This window comes from Lissotriton helveticus, chromosome 2_2, assembly GCF_964261635.1.
Source record: "Lissotriton helveticus chromosome 2_2, aLisHel1.1, whole genome shotgun sequence".
Taxonomy (NCBI): domain Eukaryota; kingdom Metazoa; phylum Chordata; class Amphibia; order Caudata; family Salamandridae; genus Lissotriton; species Lissotriton helveticus.
This window is the reverse complement of record NC_136060.1, coordinates 179,549,586-179,572,147: the sequence shown is the minus strand read 5'-3', so window position 1 is coordinate 179,572,147 and position 22,562 is coordinate 179,549,586. Positions and strand designations below refer to the sequence as shown.

Sequence of the window (22,562 nt, the reverse complement as noted above, 5' to 3'; positions counted from 1 at the left end):
GAATTATAGTTAATGTAGTGTGGCTATGGAGTGCAATACGCTGTGTGTGGAGGTGTGCAAGTTATAATAATTTGAAGGTTTTGCCTAAATTACAACTTATTTACAGTATAAGTGTAGAATTTCTAATATTTGTGTAGTTTAGATTTGGTTTGCATCTAAACAATAAATACAGTTATAGTAATTTAAATGTGGTGGGTAAATGATACATTTAAGGCATAACTATAGAATTTGTAATGTACGTGTAGTTGAAGTTTGGTTTGTATTGAAAGAATAACTAACGTTTTCCGAACCATAACAACGGTTTAACCTTTGTTTTTTTTGTTGAATTAAAAAAACTTCTTAATAAATAGGTATTTCAAATCTTGGGGTACAGTGTCTTCGAGTGGAGTCTTGATAAGGGGAGTGTCATACAGTCGAGTGGAGGTCATTGTTGTTGAATGGTGTCGTAGAGTTGAGTAGCATAGCGTGAAGTGGCGAACAGTAAAATAATGTAAAGTGGAGTGGTGTAGAGTAGAGTGGCATAGAGTGGGAAGTATAGATTGGAGTGGCGAACAGCGGAATAGTATACAGTAGAGTGGCGTTGAGTCAAGTGGCGAAGAGTGAAATGGCATAGAATGGAGTGAGGTACAGTGTAGGGGTGTACAGTGGAATAGCGTAAAGTGGAGTTGCATACAGTGGAGTGGCATAAGGTGGAATAGTATGCAGTGGGGTTACGCACAGTAGAGTGCCATAGAGTAGAGTGGCCTACAGTGGAATGGCGTACAGTGGACTAGCGTAGTGTGGAGTGGTGTAGTGTGGAGTATGAAGTGGAGTAGCACAGAGTATGGTGGCATACAGTTGAGTGACATAGATTGTAGTGGCATAGAATGGAGTGGCGTGTAGAGTGTGGTGGTGTATATTAGATAAGGATTAAGAAGCTGGTATAGCGCAACAACTACCCACTCAGGGTTACCCGGCGCTTTAACATCAGGCATGAGTGGCCTGGGCCAGGCTAGCTCAGAACAGCCACGTCTTCAATTGTCTGCAAGAGATGGTCAATGAATGGCAGAATCTCAGATGTTCCAGAGCTTTGGCTGAGGTATGCAAAGGAGCAACCACCCATACGGGACCATTTAATCCTGGGAACTGTTCACAAAGAGAGGTTGCTAGAGCGCAGACAACAAGTGGTTAGAAATGACATACGCCCGCCTGGACCATTTCCTAGTCACCCAAGCAGCGTAGGTCTGTACCCAGGCCTCTATCATAGAGGCCCACTCCCTATCGGACCATGCTCATATCACCCTAACACTGTGCCTCCAACCTGCGCAATTGTCCCTACCACTTTGGCACCTTTGAGACTCACTCCAGCGGCACCCGCAAGTAGTGGTCATACACTGACTGACTACTTAGCGCTCAACAACGATGGCAGAACACCTTTGGCCTCCGTTTGGGAGGCGCTTAAGTTAGTGGCGAGAGGGGCTCTCATCGTTACGGCGGCCTATGATAATAAAATCAGGCGAGACAAGTGTCAAGATCTCGAGGACCGGGTTAAGGAACTCGAGGCCATTCATAAGCGCACTGGTGCTCCAGTGCTAGCTAGAGAAGGAACGGCTCCAACTGAAATGACTGGATTTTGATAAAGCCGAATACGCGGTGCTACGGCTGAAACATAAATATTACGTAGGCTCTAATAGGGGCGGTCGCATGCTGGCGCATTGCCGTTGCAGTCAGCAGCAGTCCCAGGCTGGGAAGGCGGTTCGGGAGGCCCAGGGAACGGAGGTAACAGATGACTCAGGTATTGCTGCGGCCTTCCGGGCCTTCTCCGTGAACCTCTATTCCGCCAAGTCCTCCGTCCTTGTTCACCCTCTTGTGTACCTACATGGCGCAGTGGTTACCCCTCTTCCTGCTCCCAAAGCAGATGGGTTAGAGGCCCCGATTCGGATTGAATAGGCAACCTCCACCATTGCCCGCCTGAAGCGCATGAAAGCACCTTGTCCGGATGGGTTTAGTGCCCTTTTCTATAAGACTTACTGCGCGGAGTTAACACCATTGCTCACCTGACTTTTTAACTCATTTATGGATACAGGCACCGTCACGACTTCTATGCTCTAGGCGATGATCTCCATCATCCCCTAACCAGGGAAGGACCCGGTGTTCTGCAGCTCATACCAACCGATTTCCATGCTACATATAGACGCAAAGTTATTCTCAAGCATTCTGGCCACAGACTAAACCCTCTCATGCCCAGCTTGGTTTACCCGGATCAGTCAGGCTTTATCCTGAGTAGGCAGTGTGGGGATAACACTAAAAGGATTTGCCACCTAATTGATAAGGTGCACAGGTCGAAGGAGGAGGCTCTTCTGTGGTCAGTTGAAGCCGAGAAAGCCTTTGACCGGGTGCACTGGCCATATTAGTTTGCCACACTAGAGCGCTTCGGCATAGGACCTAAGTTTTGCAGATGGGTATTAAGCATTTATAATGCCCCTAATGCGCAGATCAGAGTTAATGGTGTATACTCGTGAGGCTTTACGGTGGAGAGGGGCACCAGACAAGGCTGTCCTCTCTCCCCGCTGCGCTTCGCCTTATATATGGAGCCCTTTGCTCAGCAGCTTGGTGACAATCCGCAGGCCCATTTGAGGCCTGGGTTTTATATGTTTTTCAATTTGGTTTGTTCTTTTCCTTCTTCCTTGTTTTGATTTGTTAAACGCAGACTTACTCGCTTCAAATGAGCCACGGTGTGCCCTTGTAGCATGGTCATATGTACATGAGTGGTGTTATAGAACTTTCTCTTGTTCTCTTCATATAGTAATACGATTATTTCTTACTCTAAGATGTTGAACGTGGCTGGCCCAAGATGGGTTGAAGGCGACATGCTGTGTTAATTGCCTATTTAGTTGATTCATGAATCATAAGCTCCGCCTTCTGTCCTTTGCTCGTGAGGTCGCCGGCCCAGTGGGTTGTAGGCAATGATGCACTGTATTTTCTTGTCATGTGTTCTGCCGATTAAAAAACAATTTAATTTTAAAGTCTCCAATGTTCAGCTTTGACCAGTCCATCGCTGTGTCCTGGGGTCTGTTCCCCTCTATGGCAGCCCCCCAATAGTAAGGTACACTAAAAGGGACAAGTGATCTGACCAATGAAAGCGGTATCAGAGGCACTGAGTGTACTTTTCTTATGTTAGAAGAGACTGGGTCCAGCAGGTCTCCTGCTCAGTGTGTCGAACTGTCGTTCATGAGACTAAGGTTCAATGCTCCTAAATCTTCAATTAAAGTCTGGCCAATGTTGCTGGAAGAATCCTCCAAGTGAATATCCAAGTCACCTAGTAATACAAAGTTGGTTGATCTAAGTATTAAAGGAATGTCAGGTAGAGACTTCCCAAGCTACAGGCATTGCCCGGTGGACGACAGATCAGAGCGCCGAAAAGAGTGAAATTAGTTGTCAATACCAACTGAAAAGATACTGCTTCACAAGCTGGGATGTGCAACTCTTGAATTTTACATTTGTATTTATCTTTGAATACATCAGATATTCCACCCCCTGGTCTGTCTATTCTATCTCTGCTAACCATAGAGTCATTTTGAGGAAGAGCTGAAATCATGTACTTCATGGAAACCTTGCGAAGCTAGGTTTCCATGATAAACAAGTCATCCGGAGTATGGTCCCATAAAAAATCCAGAAGATGTTGCTGATGACATGGAAGTGAGTGAACATTAAGGTTATAAAAAAGAAGTGTATTCTCCTGCATGGTGTTTGGGAAAGAAAACTCATCCTGCTGTGAAACATCAGAGGTGGAGCCTCCCAGGGGCAACTCCATGCTCCTATACAGGTTGGGAGTAAACATGTAATTCATGCATGAGGTAAATACCTTATCCAAGTCAAGAAAGCCACAACAACCCACATAACAAAGGGGCTGGAGTGCTCTTAGTTGCCCAGCAGAGACTGAAATTCAGTTTGGTTCTAAAAGCGCAGAGTCCCTGGCCCTTGGACCCGTTCGGGCGCAGACGAGCTTGCCTTTGGCACGCCGGCAGCACGTCCGTGCACCAGGCCTCATTAAATAGTGAGGTCAGCGCAAGAAGAAGAACTAGACTGCCAACCTGGATGGGGTACGTTCGAATGCCACGGGGAATGTAACTGGCTCTAAACACGGCCAGTGTCTCCAACAAAAGCCCTGGAGCAATAATCAAGTGCAAATACAGAAAGGCCCCCTTACAAATTAATGTTTTTAAAGCGAATTCCTCCCCCACAGTATTAGGTGTGCAAACAGCAAGTAGCAGCCAAACAAATGTGCAACGAGACAAGATTAAAAGAAAAACAAACATTTCTATTCTGTTACATACAGTTTCCAAAAACGTAAAATTAAAGGTTTACAACATTTAAAATACAGTATAACAGATTGGAGTTACATTTGGAGTGGCGTAGGTTGGAATAGTGTAGAGTATAGTGTCACAGAGGGGACTGCCATAGAGTGGGGAGGCATATAGTGGAGTAGCACAGAGTGGAGTGGTGTAGAGTGGAACAGCTTTGAGTGGAGTGGCGTACAGTGAAGTGGAGTGGCATACAGTGGAATAGTGTTGAGTGGAGTGGCATAAAGTGGCGAGGCGTAGAGTGGAATAGCATTGACTGGAGTAGCATGGAATGAAGTGGCGTACATTGGAGTAGAGTAGGCTGGAGTGACATAGAGTGGAGTGGTGTACAGTGTAATAGCACACAGTGGAGTGTCATACAGTGGAGTGGCATAGATTGGAGTGGAGTACAGTGGAATAACATACAGTGGAGTGGCATAGACTGGTGTTGTGCAGAGTGGAGTGGCATAGAGTGGTATAGCATAGAGCGGCGTGGCATAGAGTGGAGTTGTGTACAGTGGAATAGCATAGACTGGAGAGACGTAAAGTGTTGTGGCATACAGTGGAGCAGCATAGACTGTAAAAGCTTTGAGTGGAGTGAAGTTGAATGGAATATTGTACAGTGGAGTGATATAGAGTGCAGTGGCGTAGATTGGAATGTGGTACTGTGGAATAGCATAGAGTGGAGAGGCATAGAATGGAATAGTGTAGAGTGGAGTGGCATAGAGTGGAGTTGTTAGAAATGGGATTTCTGGTTGGCTAAGGCTTGCGCCAAAGCCAGGCAGAAACCACCACTCTAGTCAGGGCAAGGGAGTTACTCACCTCCTTGGTAGCTTGGCACGAGCAGTCAGGCTTATCCTGTAGGCCATGTGTAAAGCATTTGCGCACGCACACAGCAACAACATCGCAGGCACATCACAAAAGGAACTCCACACAAGGTTATATGGAGTGGCAAAGGCTGGAGTGGGCATAGAGTGCAGTGGCACAGAGTGGAATAGCGTTCAGTGGAGTGATATAGATTGGAATGGGGTAGAGTGAAGTGGCCTGCGATGTAGTAGTGTAGAGTAGAGTGGATTAGACTCTAGTGGCATAGAGTGGAGTGTTATAGAGTCGAGTGGCATACAGGGGAGTAGCGCAGAATAGAGGGGTGTACAGTGGAATAGTGTTGAGTGTAGTGACGTACAATGGAGTGGCATACAGTGGAATAGCGCACAGTGGCATGGCTTACACTGGAGTGGCATAGAGTGGAATAGGGTAGAGTGGAGTAGCATTTAGAGGAGTGGCATACATTGGAGTGGTGTAAAGTGGAGTTTTGTGCAGTGTAAAAGAGTGCAGTAGAGTGTCATACAGTGGAGTGGCATACGATGGAGTGGCATGCAATGGAGTAGAGTACAGTGGAATAGCTTACAGTGTAGTAGTAGGTTGTATTGTTGTTCCCTATCTAGTACCACATTGTTAAAGTGGTAACAGGTAGTGGCATTCATTCATATTTTTCTATATATTTTATAAAACATTTACAGAGAACTGAGCTATTACCTGCAAAGTACTGCAATAGTGACAGAAAACAAAATATATATATATAAACAAATAAAAATAGACTGTAATATATATATAAATACAGTATATTTATAATTCTTTAACAAATGTCAATTTTTTTATCAAGTAGCGTAGTAATTTGTAGATATTACTGCCATGCTATGTAGACTTTTTTATAAAGAATTAAATATGTACAAAATTGAAAATACTCTGCGGTACACTATATTTGTGAAATATAGTGTAGTAGAGTGTTAGTGTATTTTTAATTTTTTTTACATTTAAAAAAAATTAATTTTAAGTACCGCTGTACTTCCTAGGAAGTAGTGCGGTAGTCCGTAATATTTTTTTTAAATAGGTAGAAACATATAAATATTTTCCCTACCTAGTATCACCTTTGTAAAATGGTACTAGGAAGGGTAACAATATAATATCTCATTTTTATCTATATCCAATACCCTAACCCAGAACACAGTGAAAGTGTACCTAAAACAACATAGCTGCCTTTAACTTTTGTTAAGGCAATCATTAGGCAATCACATAATGTCTTATCATCAGCATATTCTTTGCATCCATATGACGAATCTCTGTGAACCATTCCAACGTCAGCCAATGTAGAAAAAGCTATGTCTGTAGAGTTATCTGGAGATTTGTCAAAGGGGTGCAAAGTTATTAGTGAGCAAAAATCTGAGGAATTCTTATCTCTGGGAATCCTAACTATAACGTGTGTGTGTGTGTGTGTGTGTGTGTGTGTGTGTGTGTGTTTGTGTGTGTGTTGTCATAAGATCTTAACTTACTTTTAGAAAACCCTAGAAATTCACAGGAAAAAACAAAGTTTAAAATAACGATATAGTTAGGTGTTGAATTAACACAAAAACTATGATTTCAAAATCAAAAAAACACTGAAATTCACCAGTTATTAGTTAGCTATCACTTGCACCCTTAGCATGCACAGCTTGTGACTTCACACATTACATAATTCATTACATGTTAAATTACATCATTGATGACATAACTGATGACTTCTCAAATTACCTCAGCTAAGATCTTATCACTATACTTAACAATAACGTCACTTTATGTTCATCACTTCTCTTCTTAGAACAAACTCTCAAGATACATGAGGTGTTCTCAGTTCAGTCAGCAGTGCAGTCATCAGATTAACAACCATGTCATTATAAAGAAAACATCCCTGCTCGCCAATGACATTGTATATTCTAGAATAACAGGCACTAAACGTTCTATTGGAAAATATGAATACACCACACACTTTAAGCTTTGTCTTTTTTCAATGAATTTCTGGGGATTTTTATCATATATAGCCAACTTCCCCATCGAGCATGGCTTTCAGCTGTGAGCAGCAGGGAACTGGAAGCTGGGCTGGCCTCCAGCCAGGCCCTGCCCCCCACCCACAATGGTTGGCCAAACCACGATACGCACAGCCTGTGGCTGCGCACATCATGGATGGGTTTGGGTGAATGGTCTAGCCGGATGTCAGCCCCTGCACATAATCCACACCAATGTCTAACTTCCCAATTTGCACAGCCAAAGGGTTTTGGCACAGGGCTTGGACTCTGGCCTGGGGTTGCGCAAGATCCGGAACCTAACCCCCACATTCAATCAGATGCCAATTCCCGGCGGACTTCCATCCCATATTTTACATAATGACTTTTTTTTAAAAACAAATTCACAGCACCTCGGGTGGCCACCCCCCTGCTGCGCAAGCATTTGTCAAGGGGTTGGCTGCAGGGAAGGTCCTCCAGCCCCTGGCCAAATCCCTACTGCACATGGCCTTCAGACATGCAATGGGAAGGGTTGGCCAAAGGGCTTGGCTTCTGACCAGGCCCTCGCCCAATCCGCTATGGACGCCAATCTCCTGTGGATTTCCACCCCACATTTTACATATTTATTCATATTTTACATCTTTCCACTGAACCACTGTACTCTTGCAGTACTGGTGCTCAAGCTTCACCCAATGGTACCACAGGACTGTTCAAGCTTCACCCAATAAAGCTTGTATGGTCCCGTGGTACCATTGAGGTGAAGCTTGAACATTGGTACCACGAGAAGTGCACAATATCTCATGGGAGGGTCGCACTGGGTCATGCAGGAGTATTAAGGTACCTGTGGAACAATTATTTTTTGTTGTTGTTTGATCAGGAGTCCTCAATGTATTCCCCCCTTGCAAGTGCTCGGTGTCAGGGCTTGCCTACCTCGGCCCCTAATGCCGTTTCTTTCTTTTTTCACTTCAGAACACATTTACCAAGGGGAGCTGGTAATGGGGAACAAGTGGGAAAGAGGTGTTTGAGAGATGTCAAGTGTGTGAAGTGGTTAAACTAGATTAGGAGGATGATGACTCTGACTTGGAAGATGGTGAGATTGTGACCTGGGCATAAGATGGGGCAAGAGCTGTGCAAGAGAGAAGAAAATTGTGGTTGCTTGATGGAGGTGGTGTTGGGGTACTGATAGAAGGGTTGCAACATTGGTGTTTTTCAGGCTTAGGAGGTGCATGGCCTGAATAATAAGGCATTGAAGAATGAAAAGCAAGGTTAGAGATGATCGAATAAGAAGATGTGCATGCCCACGGGGATGCAGGAAGGCTGTAAAACACTATGCCATGGTGGTAGTCCGCATGGGAATGAGAGGATAAGTCAGGATTAGGAGGCAACTGGCATGAAAATCTATAGGTGTGTGTGATGGCACAATTGAGAGGATACAGGAGGCAGTATCATGGTGGCCAAGACAAAGCAGTAGGTACCAAGCAAGTAAGAGAGGCAGCCGGTAAACAAACAATAGATGGCGAAAAGTTTCAATAATGCTGATTGTAAGGGTAAAGGAACAATACGGGAAACTGAGTCTACTGGTTAGGACCGAGGCTACTGGTTCATAGGAGAAGGCAAAAGAGAAAGGGAAGAAAAAGGACAGAAAAACGGACAGCAAGGATGTCAGGAAGCAACTGCCTTAGGGGTGATGATGAGAGAAAAAATATGGAAAGGGAGTTAATTGATGTCTATAAATTACTGGATAGAGAGATACAGGTGAAAGAAGGCTCAAAAGAGGAGTAATGGGAATTGGCTCTCTGCTGAGGGTACTCCAGTGTACCAATTAATATTGCCACCTGGATGTTGGATTTCTTGCTTTATGCAAGTGCATATTGCAAAAAATACCCTGATAGGCTTGAGGCATTGTTTAATCCCCGCTGGATTTTGGGGCTCACTACATGAGGAGTTGGTGGATCCTGACAAACTGTGGGGAGGTGAACAGCGAGCTTTGGTTATATTGAACGGCTCAGACAAGGCCAAATCCAGCTTTATATACAGCGATTGGGCTATCTATCCAATATCAGCCCTTTCTGATCATCCTACTGAAGGAATTGTGGGCAATTTTGCAAGAGGACACAGTGCTAGTGCAGATGTATTTGGGGAGTTCAAAAGGGGATTTATAACAGAGCATTCTACAAACGTAAGCAGGAGTGTTGCAAATGTGGTGGTAAACAACATAATATGCAGCACTATTGGCAAGTGCCAGCAGGGATAATGGCAACAAGGGAGAAGAAGGGTTCAACAGCAATCTGTGTGCAAAAGGTTCCAAGCCTAATTAATGTCGAGGTATTGAGGGAGTAGCTGGTGTTCTATTCTGCCGATGCGGCTCCTCCATTATGGTGGAAGAGTGCCGCACCCCTGCCAGTAGATGCAAACCTGGGAAAAATAAAATGATAATAAAACAGGTTTATCATCATTATATTTTTCTTCAGCAGCTGTCTTGGGGCGGGGCTATCCATCGTGATGAGTAATGGAAGAGTAGTGGTAGACACTGCTACAAATGTGCATGTCGGTTTGGCCGGCCGTCTTAAGACGGCCAAACTGACATGCACACTGAGATGTCTCCAACCTGAGCCTTATTGTTGGGTTGAAGACAGCAGACACAGGCTCACAGTCTCTCTGGGAGTGCAAATCCAGGGCACTTAGGCAATCCCAGTGCTTTTCTCCTGCTGCCAGCAACATGAGAGCAACGTCGGGATTGGCCATAGGGGGGGGTCTAGGACCCTCAACCTGTACTGCAGTGGAGCTAGAAGAGCGGTGAGGTGACGGGTAGCAGATACATTCTTTTTTTAGTATTGTTACTATCCCTTATTGTCCACCCACATGTACTGCCCTCTTCCGCACTGCCCTCACCCCCACGCTGCCTCACCATTTTTCCCTGACCCCGGCTGTTACTGCTAGCCTGATAGGGAGGCAGAAAAGATTTTGGAATGGGGTTATAGGGAAGGTTTGAGAATGGGGTACCAGGATCCCAGGGAAAGCATACTTTCAGACACGTTGAGGTAAGTTAAAGTGAACTGTGCTGGGATGAGAGGCAGTGTGCTCCCTCCCCCCTGTGTTTAAAAGGTTCCCTTGAGCCAACAAGCTGACAAGCTTTCCTGGGATGTACCTGTGTGCCTGTGGAGCGGTACTGTGACCTGTGAAGGCTTGGGTACCATTTCAGCAACCCCTGATGACTTTTCTCTGCTTCTTACTAACTTTTGCTCTCTGCTGATGACGGGCTAAACCCAGAAACACGTATCTAGAGATAACAGCACTACCTGCACCAACTTTGGTGAAAGACTACAGCAACTTTGAAAATAAGTGTACTGCATTTACCAGAATGCAATGGGGTGAACTGTGCTGGGATGAGAGGCAGTGTGCTCCCTCCCCCCTGTAAATTATGTCTCAAGTGGTTAAGCAAAATTCACAAAGGAAGTTCAGGAAGGGAGGGTAGCAGGTTCCTTTTGCGGGTGGATTTTACTGGAAGTGATAGTTTCCCCATCAGCAGTGGTACCTAAAAGAGTGTCAGGGGAAGTTCTTCTAAATCATCACTTGTCATGGCTCGAGGGCCAGTCATTGAATGACTTAAATGCTCCACGGATGCAGCTTTACAATACTCATCAGCTGATCACGTGATTAGATTGGTGAGAGTCTGTGGAGTAGGTGCTAAGCTAGCAAGATGTGACATTATGTTGTCATCCTGGTTGCTACCAGTACACCCAATGGACGTTTTATTGCTAGATAGGCATCTGGAAAGGGAGATGTGTGACTTTCGTTACAACAAGATGTTTGTGAATAAAGTGTCGCTGATGGAGAGTGCCATCTCCTGCCAATGACCATTGCGGGCTACTTAGCAGGTATACTCTGGTATGGGAAGTATTTCTAGGGCTACGAACCATTGGTAGGTGAACCGGGGAGAAGGACAGCATGCGGTAGCACATTTTTCCAAAACATATTTTACAAAAATTGTTTTTCAAAAACATTTTTTTCAATAATAATATATTCTTAACTCAAATTAACCATTGCAGTCTATTGCACAATCAACAACATTTAGGGTGAAATATGTATTTATAATTTGGAAATGTATTTTCAAAAAGTAAAATGTATTAACTTTCACTTAAGAATATGTTTTACCTTATATTAAAATTAATAAATATATATGTATGTATATATATATATATATTTATATATATATATTTATATATATATATATATATATATATATATATATATATATATATATATATATATATATATATATTCACTGAAAAAACCATAGGTTATAGACCATATATAGTTAGGAATTAGCATTTAAAAAACCTTATTTTACTCACACAAAACCATTGAAATTCCATATATAGTTAGTTGCACTAACTATATATCGCGCACCCGCAATCCACTGCTGATGATGTCACATATTACATCATTCATGACATGGTCAGTGACATCACTGATGACATCACTGATGACATCTCAAATGACATCACTGATGACATCACTGATGACATCATCCAGTGACTGTGTGTTTCTGTAAAGTTTAAATATGTTTTACATATTGAAGAATGAGTAGATGTATAAGTGTCTGGACGAAGGATTTAGTAGGTGCATGACTGAATGTATGAGTGAGTGATTAAATGTGTCTCACTGAGTGCATGGGTTAGTGACTAAACTGTCTTAATTTGTGCATCATTATGTCTGTTGTTCTGTAAACTGCTGCATGTGTTGATCAGTAGCTATATGATTAACTATATGGGTTATTGATTGATTGTCCAAGTATTTGTATGGGAGACTGAGTGTGTGTGTGGCTGGCTGGGAGGTGTGTGACTCTCTGCAGATCAATGTGTACTTGTATCAATGATTGTATAAGAAAGTAAGTATGTGTTAGTATATGTTTGAAAATGTAAGGTGCTCTATGTTTAACTGTATAGACAAGAAAATGGAAGTGTGATTGATTCTTTACAGGACTGACTAGGTGTGTGAGTAACTCCATGGATGAGTGGCAGAGTGTGAGTGTCTGTATAGGTGTATGAGTGCATATGATAGTGTTGTAAAGATGAGTGATTGTATGTATGAATGATTGTATGGGTGAATGAGTGAATGTGTGTGTAGACGTAGGAATCAGTGAGTGCGTATGTAGTAACTAGTATTGGTGTGTCAATGGTTTCAAAAATTATACTCTGTATTTAACACTGGGTGAAACAGAGGTTATATTAAAATGTGAGGAGATGCATTGTATTGTCACATGAATGATATCATCAGTGATGTGGTCATTGATGTCAAATGAGATGTCATCAGTGATGTCATCAGTGATGTCATTTGAGATGTCATCAGTGATGTCATCAGTGATGTCACTGACCATGTCATGAATGATGTAATATGTGACATCATCAGCAGTGGATTGCGGGTGCGCGATATATAGTTAGTGCAACTAACTATATATGGAATTTCAATGGTTTTGTGTGAGTAAAATAAGGTTTTTTAAATGCTAATTCCTAACTATATATGGTCTATAACCTATGGTTTTTTCAGTGAATTTTCAAGGTTTTGTAAATGCTAATTCCTAACTATATATGGTCTATAACCTATGGTTTTTCAGTGAATTTCAATGGTTTTTTAATAGCAAATATCATAAGCTGTCGAATGTCAAGTACGTGGTAAGTGAAAACATTTTCGTGTTTATGCACACTGATCTGCTTTGAATGGTGCCCCCCCTCATTTCTATTAGGAGTACTCTCTCTTTGCAGATAGTGAAAGGTAGTTAACGCAGGCCTTTGCCCCCGTTGTAATACGTCGTGCCTGCTTCTCTCTCCATTTGATTGTTTGTTATCCAAGCATTTACTGTTTTAGAATTGGTTCTCTTTGGTTCATTCTCTATTTACAAACAGACACAGAGTCGCAATACTCTGTTTAGTCTTTGCAGATAACGAAAAATCGTGTAAAAAAAAAGAAAAGGAATCGAGCAAAATCAGTAGGCCACTAATGGGATCTCTTTTTGACCTCGCTAAAATAGAAACATTAGGAACAACCCCTCATGACAAATACAAAACTAGTGAGATGAACTGAACTCCACACAATGATGGCTGCAAAACAGCTCGGCTCCGCCACCCACCCCGCCCAAAATAACGATAAAGAGCGGCTGCCATGATTGGTTGCGGAATGGCCACGACGGAGCTACGAAATGGTGGTGCTCTCATGCTAACCCCAGCTTCAGTCTGAAACATCCAGAAACACTGTAGACTACCAATTCGATCAGTTCCGGTAGCGCCCCAATGTAACCCGGTAGAGAAGAACTAGCCCTCCCCTCTTTGACTGATGGTTCTTGTTGCCTGTCCCTTCTGTTGTCATTTAACAGAACTATTTAGCCTGCTGAAAGGGGTTGTGTTCCGACCGCTGGTTGGTGGAGACATTTTGACTATATTCTGGACCTGCGTTGTCGCGTAATGCGTCATATGACGCGCCGCGTTAGCGCATCCGGAAGTCATCCGGGGCGCGACGCGCAGCGCGTAACGTAAGCATAACAAGTCATGTGACTTGTTAATAAAACTTTTCATTGGTTCATTTTACTTTTCTTATTCTAATGATGAAAGGCTTGGTCATATGACCTAAAAATTACGCTTTTTATTACTTCCGAACATTATTTTTTCTTAAATATATGTTATAATGTTCCAGGCTAATGTACTTTCCCGGAAAATTTACAACTGTCCTGCAAGTAAAATATATTCTTTTTTCGAGAAAAAGAGCGTTTCTTCGTCCCATGACGGAGCCGTTGAGCAAAAGAGGGTCGACTTGCTGTCTTAGTCGCCGATACGCCTGAATATGAGATTCTTATCGATCACTTTATGTTGCAGGATTAGAAAACACAACAGCCCTTGACCATTTATCTTTACTGCGTTCCTGCGTATTATACCTTTTACCCTTCATGTAATTGGTCTGCTTTATTTCACTTGCCTTTTAATGATTCTAAAACAGTGACTATTATTAAAAACTTTACCAATGTATATACTACTACCATGTTTTCTTTTAAAAACCTTTATTGTGAAAATTTCATTATACAAATACGAGCCTATAACCACATGGGCCGGCCACGGAGCAAACTGTAATCGTATATGATGAGTAGACATTTACACTGTAGAGGAACGTAACGGGCGTGCCATTAGGTTGCAAGAACTAAGGTGTCTAACAGTTGCGGAATCGGTGGACGTACTTATAATTAAAATACGACAGGGCCAGTTACAATAAAATTATCTAGATATACATTTGCGGGCAAGTACCATGGGTGACGTTAATTTGAACTTTCAATAGTACAGTAATCAATAACACATCAGAACTTAATATCAATAGGGATGTCGAAATATTCAATCAATTCTCGTCCCCGCCCGCCATATGCTTCAAAACTGCATACGTATCTCGTGATTTCAAGGTTCTGCAACCAGTACACAACAAGGAGTTACGAGTCCCATTTATTCCGGCGCCATTTTGGGCGAGGACGGGCAGGTCCAGGATATAGTCAAAATGTCTCTACCAACCATCGACTATGATGATGTTCATATGCTGTATTTATTAGAGTAACACTCATCTGTCCACATGAAATTAATTTGCCACAATCTAAACATGTCATTTTAATCTTTCCAAAGTTCTAAATATTTGGGACCATTTCCCTTGCCTCTGATGCTGTCAGTGCCACTTCTTTGATGAATGTACTGGCAGGTCGGGGGTTCTCCTCCAAATCTCTCTTTTATGCAGCACTATAATTAATTGGTGCCACCTCTCCATATGACGATGCATGGTATAGTTACCATAACTATATTTTTTTTCGGTTCCTCTGGAGAGTACATCGTGGCAGATGAAGCGTGTAACGTACCGGGCATTTACATTTTTTTGCATGTACAGGAAAGGAAAAAAAAAAATCGAGCGTCCGAGTTCTAAAGTGTCCCAGGGCCATTTTAGTAGACCAGGCCCAAATCCAAAGAACAAGCCGCCATTTTGAGAGTCCTGTTGCAGCCGCCTGTCGCTGTAGCATCAAGAGCAGCCGAAACTCAGCTGAATGGCAACTGAAACGGTAAAGGGGCGCCCCACTACAGCAGACGAGCCTCCACCTAGGAAGGCCCGTTCACGCCGCCTCCCCCCCTCCCCTTCGGGCACCCCACGCCGTTATTCGGAGCAGTATTGTAGGATGGCCACACCAGTGCGGCAACTTGCTAGACATCACCTCGGTGGTAACCGAATCTCAGCGCCTTTTGGTGTCTTCTCTTCAGAAAATATTGTTGCGCTGCCTTTGGCCCCATTCGCACATCGGTCCGCTACTGACGCCATCTCACAGGCTAATGGGGCGCCCCACGCCGAGTTTCAGCATTGTAGGATGACCACACCAGTACAGCAACTTGCTAGACATCACCTCGGTGCCATCCGGATCTTCGCATCTCAACGCCTAGTGGTATCTTCCATACAGAAAATATTGTTGCGCTGCCTTTGGCCCCATTCGCACATCGGTCCGCTACTGACACCATCTCACAGGCCAACAGGGCGCCCCACGCCGACTTTTACCATTGTAGGATGGCCACACCAGTGCCACAACTTGCTAGACACCACCTCGGTGCCATCCGGATCTTGGCATCTCAGCGCCTTGTGGTGTCTTCTATTCAGAAAATATTGTTGCGCTGCCTTTGGCCCCATTCGCACATCGGTCCGCTACTGACGCCATCTCACAGGCCAACGGGGCGCCCCACGCCGACTTTCAACATTGTAGGATGGCCACACCAGTGCGGCAACTTGCTAGACACCACCTCGGTGCCATCCGGATCTTGGCATCTCAGCGCCTTGTGGTGTCTTCTAGTCAGAAAATATTGTTGCGCTGCCTTTGGCCCCATTCGCACATCGGTCCGCTACTGACGCCATCTCACAGGCCAACAGGGCGCCCCACGCCGACTTTTACCATTGTAGGATGGCCACACCAGTGCCACAACTTGCTAGACACCACCTCGGTGCCATCCGGATCTTGGCATCTCAGCGTCTTGTGGTGTCTTCTATTCAGAAAACATTGTTGCGCTGCCTTTGGCCCCATTCGCACATCGGTCCGCTACTGACGCCATCTCACAGGCCAACGGGGCGCCCCACGCCGACTTTCAACATTGTAGGATGGCCACACCAGTGCACCTTACTAGACACCACCTCGGTGCCATCCGGATCTTGGCGCGTTGTGCTGCCTTCGGCCTATTCGCACATCGGTCCGCTACTGACGCGAACTCACAGGCCAACAGGGCGCCCCACGCCGACTTTCAGCATTGTAGGAAGGCCACACCAGTGCTGCAACTTGCTGGACACCACCTCGGTGCCATCCGGATCTTGGCGCGTTGTGTTGCCTTCGGCCTGTTCGCACATCGGTCCGCTACTGACGCCGCCTCACGTGCCAACGTATTTTCTCCGCATTTTATACCCTATGCCGCATAACAGGTCATGTGACTTGTTTATAAAACTTTTCATTGGTTCATTTTACTTTTGGTTTCCTAATGATGGAAGGCTTGATCATATGACCTAAAAACAACACTTTTCATTGGATGAAAACTTTTTTTTTTCCCCAAACCATGAAAGCCCCACCTTGTTTCTGGATGTTTCAGACTGAAGCTGGCGTCACCATGAAAGCACCACCATCTCGTGGCTCCGTCGTAGTCATTCCGCGAGCAATCATGGCAGCCGCTCCCCACCAGAAGCCTGCAGGAGTCGGGGGCCCCCAAAACTTTTGATGAATCCTCAAGGCGGAGGGGACGCTTTCGAGAATGGGGTCCAAGACCTAGCAGACAAGCGTCCGATTTCCAAGGTGTCCCAGGGCCATTTCAGTGGACCAGGCCCAAAAAGGAAACAGCCTGCCGCCATTTTGAGAATCCTGTGACAGCCGCCTATCGCTGCACCGCAAGAGTGGGCGCAACTCAGCTGAATTGCGGCTTTTGACACAGTGGACCAAAAGCGGACGGAATGGCAACTGAAACGGTAAAGGGGCGCCCCACTACAACAGACGAGACTCCACCTGGAGAGGCCCGTTCACGCCGCCTCCCCCGGGGCGCCCCACGCCGTTATTCGGAGCAGCATTGTAGGATACCAAAACCAGTGCGGCAACTTACTGGACATCACCTTGGTGCCATCGTTCTGCTGCCTTGGAACTATTCGCACAACAGTTTGCTACTGATGACCCACCCCCCGCGACGCCCCACGCCGGATTCCGAAATCAGTGAAATCTGGACGTTGTGCTGCGTTGGGACTATTCGCACAGCCGACCGCTACTTCGTTGTTTTTCCCTAAAAATGTTTATATGTTATTACTGTTTTTGTTTTCTTGTATATATTTATAAGTTATTAAAGTTTTATAATCTTACTACTTTGTTGGAGTGCTATATATTTTTAATGTGACACATAATTGTAAAAACTTTGATGTACAAAGAGTCATCCCTGGAATCTTCCGCTTCAGGCTCGGTCCCCTCCCCAATCACAATACAGGATGGTTTTCAGATAATAGGAACGCGTCTGCTGTGACGGATCTCATCGAGTGTGGGCCTTGATCTACTATAACTCCTTTGAAGAGGGGTGATTCTTTACAGCTGGGGCCATAAACTACATCTGCAGGGCTAGCTGATACCCTAGGACCGGCCTGGACAATCGGACACAGAGGAAAAGGAGTGTCAGAGGGTGCGGTAGTGAATAGGGCGAAAGGGAGGTGTCGGGCGGGCACAGGGTGTGATTCTCAGGGAAGAGCAGCGCAGATGGGGGGTGGTTTATTACCCATGCATAAGACAGAGAGCGGGGGTGACCACTGCCTGGGGGAGATGCTTGCGAGGGTGGGGAGCCATGCTAAGGATCGACAGCGTGCAGAGAGTGGGTCTGGTCAAGGCATCTAAAATGACTGCCGTGCACGACAAAAGTGTGGCATTTGAAAAAAGGCAAGATGGCGCAGACAATGTTTTTCAACACTTCCTGATTTCCTTCGAATCGAACGTTAACAGACGTTGGGGCATATTACCAAAGTTAAGCGATATTTATCCCTAACGATGCTTAGCAACGAATTTTTTACCGCTAAGCATCTTCAGAAATTATCGCAGATAAACCTTGCTATTATCAAGGTTTATCGCAAATACGATAAAAAACGACCGCAATGCATTAATATCGCTGAAAACTCAGCGATATTCATGCATTACCGAGCTAATGCTCTTAGCCATGTTATCCACCTCCCATTGGATAACATGGCTAAGAACTGCTCAGGGCAGGTGGTAGCTTTTGGAGATATTCGCCCTTATCGCGAATATTTCCAAAAGTTGGTAATAGGAGATAGCGATGTTAGCGACTGTTTCCAGTCGCTAACATCTTGGCATGCCCACTTTGCATGTCATTAGTGATAAATATCACTCACATGCAAAGTGGGGCCCAAGATGGTCGCTATCTCCTACTAGCCGTCGCTAACTGGTGTTAGCAACAGCTAGGTAATACAGAGATAATTTTATCTCCGCGAAGCGGAGCGCTGTTACAGATATATATCTTGTTTTTGAACGTTAATTTCTCAAAATCCACTGAAGCACATATATTGAGACCTAGCAAAGGCACATCGAGCTACCAGTCCCTACAATTTTGCCAAGTTTCGTGCAAATCCATTCAGCCGTTCGATTATTATTATTATTATTTTTTTTGCCCCGCGGGGCCCTTTTAAAACCTCCACATCAAACCTAAGAGGTCAAGGAGGATCTACTATGCCCCCTTATGGTCATTTGCCCCTTCGCTTTGGCCTCCTCTTGTCTCTCGATCCTACCGAGAGACAAGATGGCGGCCGCTACGGACTGTTTGCAATGTTTACAGACGCCGGAGAACCAATTAGCTTCGCAAACCTCCGTTACGCGAAGCGGAGCGCTGTTACAGATATATATCTTTTTTTGAACATTAATTTCTCAAAATCCACTGGAGCACATATATTGAGACCTAGCAAAGGCACATCGGGCTACCAGTCCCTAATATTTTACCAAGTTTCGTGCAAATCCATTCAGCCGTTCGATTATTATTATTTTTTTTTTTTTTTGCCCCACGGGGCCCTTTTAAAACCTCCACATCAAACCTAGGGGGTCAGCGAGGATCTACTATGCCCCCTTATGGTCATTTGCCCCTTCGCTTTGGCCTCCTCTTGTCTCTCGATCCTACCGAGAGACAAGATGGCGGCCGCTACGGACTGTTTGGAATGTTCACAGACGCCGGAGAACCAATCAGCTTCGCTTCACAAAGCTCCGTACCGCGAAAAGTCCGCGAACCGGAGCGCTGCCCGGTCCGCTGTTACAGATATATATCTTTTTTTGAACGTTAATTTCTCAAAATCCACTGAAGCACATATATTGAGACCTAGCAAAGGCACATCGGGCTACCAGTCCCTACAATTTTGCCAAGTTTCGTGCAAATCCATTCAGCCGTTCGGGCTAAAAGTGAGCCAACCGCCCTATGGAAAACTCAATGTTAAAAACACGTTTTGGGACCCCCCTTTTTTCTCGGCCCCCCCTTGACGAACCCCCCCCAAAATTCAAGGGCTGCTCAGAAACAAAATGTGCCATTTTCCTGAAAATTTCAGCCAATTCCGTCCACAAACGCCAAAGTTATTAGACATAGAATTTTCAAAAATCCCATAGAGAAAAAATCCTAACTATATATACCTACTGGCGACCGCCAGTAGGTAATATATATATATATATAGAGAGAGAGAGAGAGAGAGAGAGAGAGAAAGAGAGAGAGTAAGGCAGGGCAAGAGAAATGCAAATATTAAACATATAACAAAAAAGACTTGGCAGTTTGATGGATTTAGTCACCAAAAATCAAATAAACAAGGTGATTACAGAAACGGCATAAAAACAGAATCATATATATATATATATATATATATATATATATATATATATATATATATATATATATATATTTTGTGTGGTGAAACGCGTTTGTCAAGGGGGCAGGGGGTCTGCCAAATAAAACTTGCACTTGGACGAGAGACTTTTGAGTGCCGTCATTTTTCGTTTAAACGAACGATTTGTAAGGATTATATATATATATATATATATATATATATATATATATATATATATATATATATATATGTATATATATATCAGCTTGGGGTGTAGTTATAAATGTGTGTGAATAGAATTAGATATGTAAATAGAAACAGACATACATAAAAAGCAACAATTAAATAAAAACAAAGTAGGCTAGGTCGAAATTTAGGACAAAGTGTTTTGGTCGAAATAATACACTACATAGAGAAAAGTCGTAATTGCGAAATATATTTTGGGGAAAACAATGATATATAACATGGAGTCAATTCCCCCACTCCACGCCACTGAATCCTTCTCCCTCCTAGACGACTGCCCATTTCCCACTACACGTCATCTGACTATCCTTTCCCTCCATGTCACCTGCCTTTGCAGCGTCCACGTCACCTGCCCTTTGCCAGCTCACGCAGTGCGTGTCACAGAAACACCAATGGCTAAAATCAAACATTTTCTCCCTCGGTTGTTTCTGATCACAAGGTGCGATAAGGTGGCACGCGCGCCCTTCCTTCACTTCACGTGCCCAGCTGTACTGCACGTCTCTTCTGGGGGGCAGCGGTGCCAGTGGGCACATACACCAGTCCAGTTTCACCACTGAAAATAAATTCACATTTTACAAATGTGTCTGGGCAGTCACTTGTGTGCATTTTTGTTCCAGCACTCCTTGAATTCAGGCTGCAGAGAACAGACGGGGCCATAGGGTGGAGTGAAGATAACTCCCACCGCCAGCCACACATTCCGCCTGTCTTGTTTTCCCGTCATCCGTGGATCCCAGTCCTCGCCAGGCACCGCTTCACACCAGCACCGGCCCCAGGCCTCGAAAACCTCCGGCGAACCCAGTATGCAAATATGCATTTCACTCCGAAACAGGCGCGCGCATGCTTATGCATAATAACTCCTGTTTTAAGAGTTCTTGTTCATGCCGATGACACAAACAAAGTACCCCAAGAGACCTAAACTGCCCGCTGGAGGAAAGAAAACTTTATGTAAAGAAAAAAAGTTCAATTTGTCTGGGCCTGTGGGGAGCGGAGAGTATTAATTCATTCATTCATACACCTGATCAGAAAGTGAAGAATTGAGTTTGATCCATTCCTGCATCACTACGGAGTTCCTCTGTACTCAAACTTTTCTAACAGCTGTCCTCCTGCCCTACACCGAGTCATCTGTCAGACCTGCCCGCGTTTACAAGATCTTACTCGAAATTTCTGATAAGAAGGTCCGTGTAAGAAGGAAGCAAGCCCACGGAGATGCCGTGAGCAAGAAAGGATACTCGTGTAATGTGCTGCGTTAAGAGCATTTAGATAGCGCGTTCTCGCCATTTCTACGGTTCCTAAGCGTTTTCGGAAAGCGGCTGTCATTACTGTTCGAGGTATAAAAGATATCCGCGTTATTATATCATCAAATCAGACAATTTTTCGTGATAGCCACCTCTCGCCATTTTCTCGCATTCAGCGCTCTCCTTTGGTTCAAGAAACCATTCATTCAACACCACGGACACATCAGGAGGACTTCAAATGAATGTACAGAAAGAAATAACAGGGGTCAAGCGGCGATGGGGTCAAAAGGACACCTACCTGTTCTCTGTCAGAGGAGAGACACCTGTCTCGGAGCACTGGAGGAGGGGTGGGCCGGAGTCTGGGTGCCGAGCAGCCCCGGGTGTCTTGCCTTCAGTCCTCCTCCTCCTCTTCGCTTGAACTCCTCGACTTTGGGGCCTTTCCGCCTCTCGACTTCAGTCGAAATTGGGCTGTGCGTGGCACAGAAATCTTGCAATTAGCGCCGCAGCCCCGGATCAGCTGAACTGCTCGGTGCTCGCCGACCTAAGCTGAACATTCCGAGCTGCTAAGCACCAGGGGCTCAGAAGGGCTCTGTTTAGGGGCAAATTCCAGGCGAGACTCGCAACACAGGAATAATTGAGCGCCCCCCAATATTGCCCCCTGGGCCCGATGTCTTGCTGCGGCCTCCTGAACCGGTCCGGCGGAGAGGACGTAGTGCCTTGAGGTGCTTACTACCTGCAGCCCTACCTCCAGCGCGCTAGTAACAGAAGAGAGGGTGTCTCTCGCGTGCTCCCTGCCCGAAAACTCACCGAACCAGATTTGCACTCCCAGCAACAACTACTTCCCGTATTCTGTATTGAAATCTCATCCCACTCGCCGAGCCGTGCTGGCCGCTTTCCAGGGCAGCATTCCTCTTGTTTGAGGGCCGAGATACCTTTGGTACAGAAAAAAGGTGAAAACAAGCACTTACGAGAAACCGGTTTAGGTGGGCCGGTTAATAGAGCGGATTCCTCTGAAGCAGGTTATTAAAGTATTTCGGATAGCTGGCAGGGGGTTAATAATTCATATC

General features: G+C 44.7%; 1 protein-coding gene across 3 annotated transcripts in view; it reads right to left on the bottom strand.

The window, feature by feature from the left end:
- The window catches only part of RBM47 (RNA binding motif protein 47), a 405,432-nt gene extending 383,084 nt beyond the window's left edge, over nucleotides 1–22,348 (bottom strand). For 2 of the 3 annotated variants that reach the window (XM_078678278.1, XM_078678300.1), the window contains exon 1: nucleotides 21,794–22,348. The gene's annotated coding sequence lies outside the window, so the exon portion shown is untranslated. The remainder of the gene's footprint in view (nucleotides 1–21,793) is intronic. The other variant, XM_078678287.1, reaches the window with a different exon arrangement.
- Between the last annotated feature and the right edge of the window lie 214 nt (nucleotides 22,349–22,562).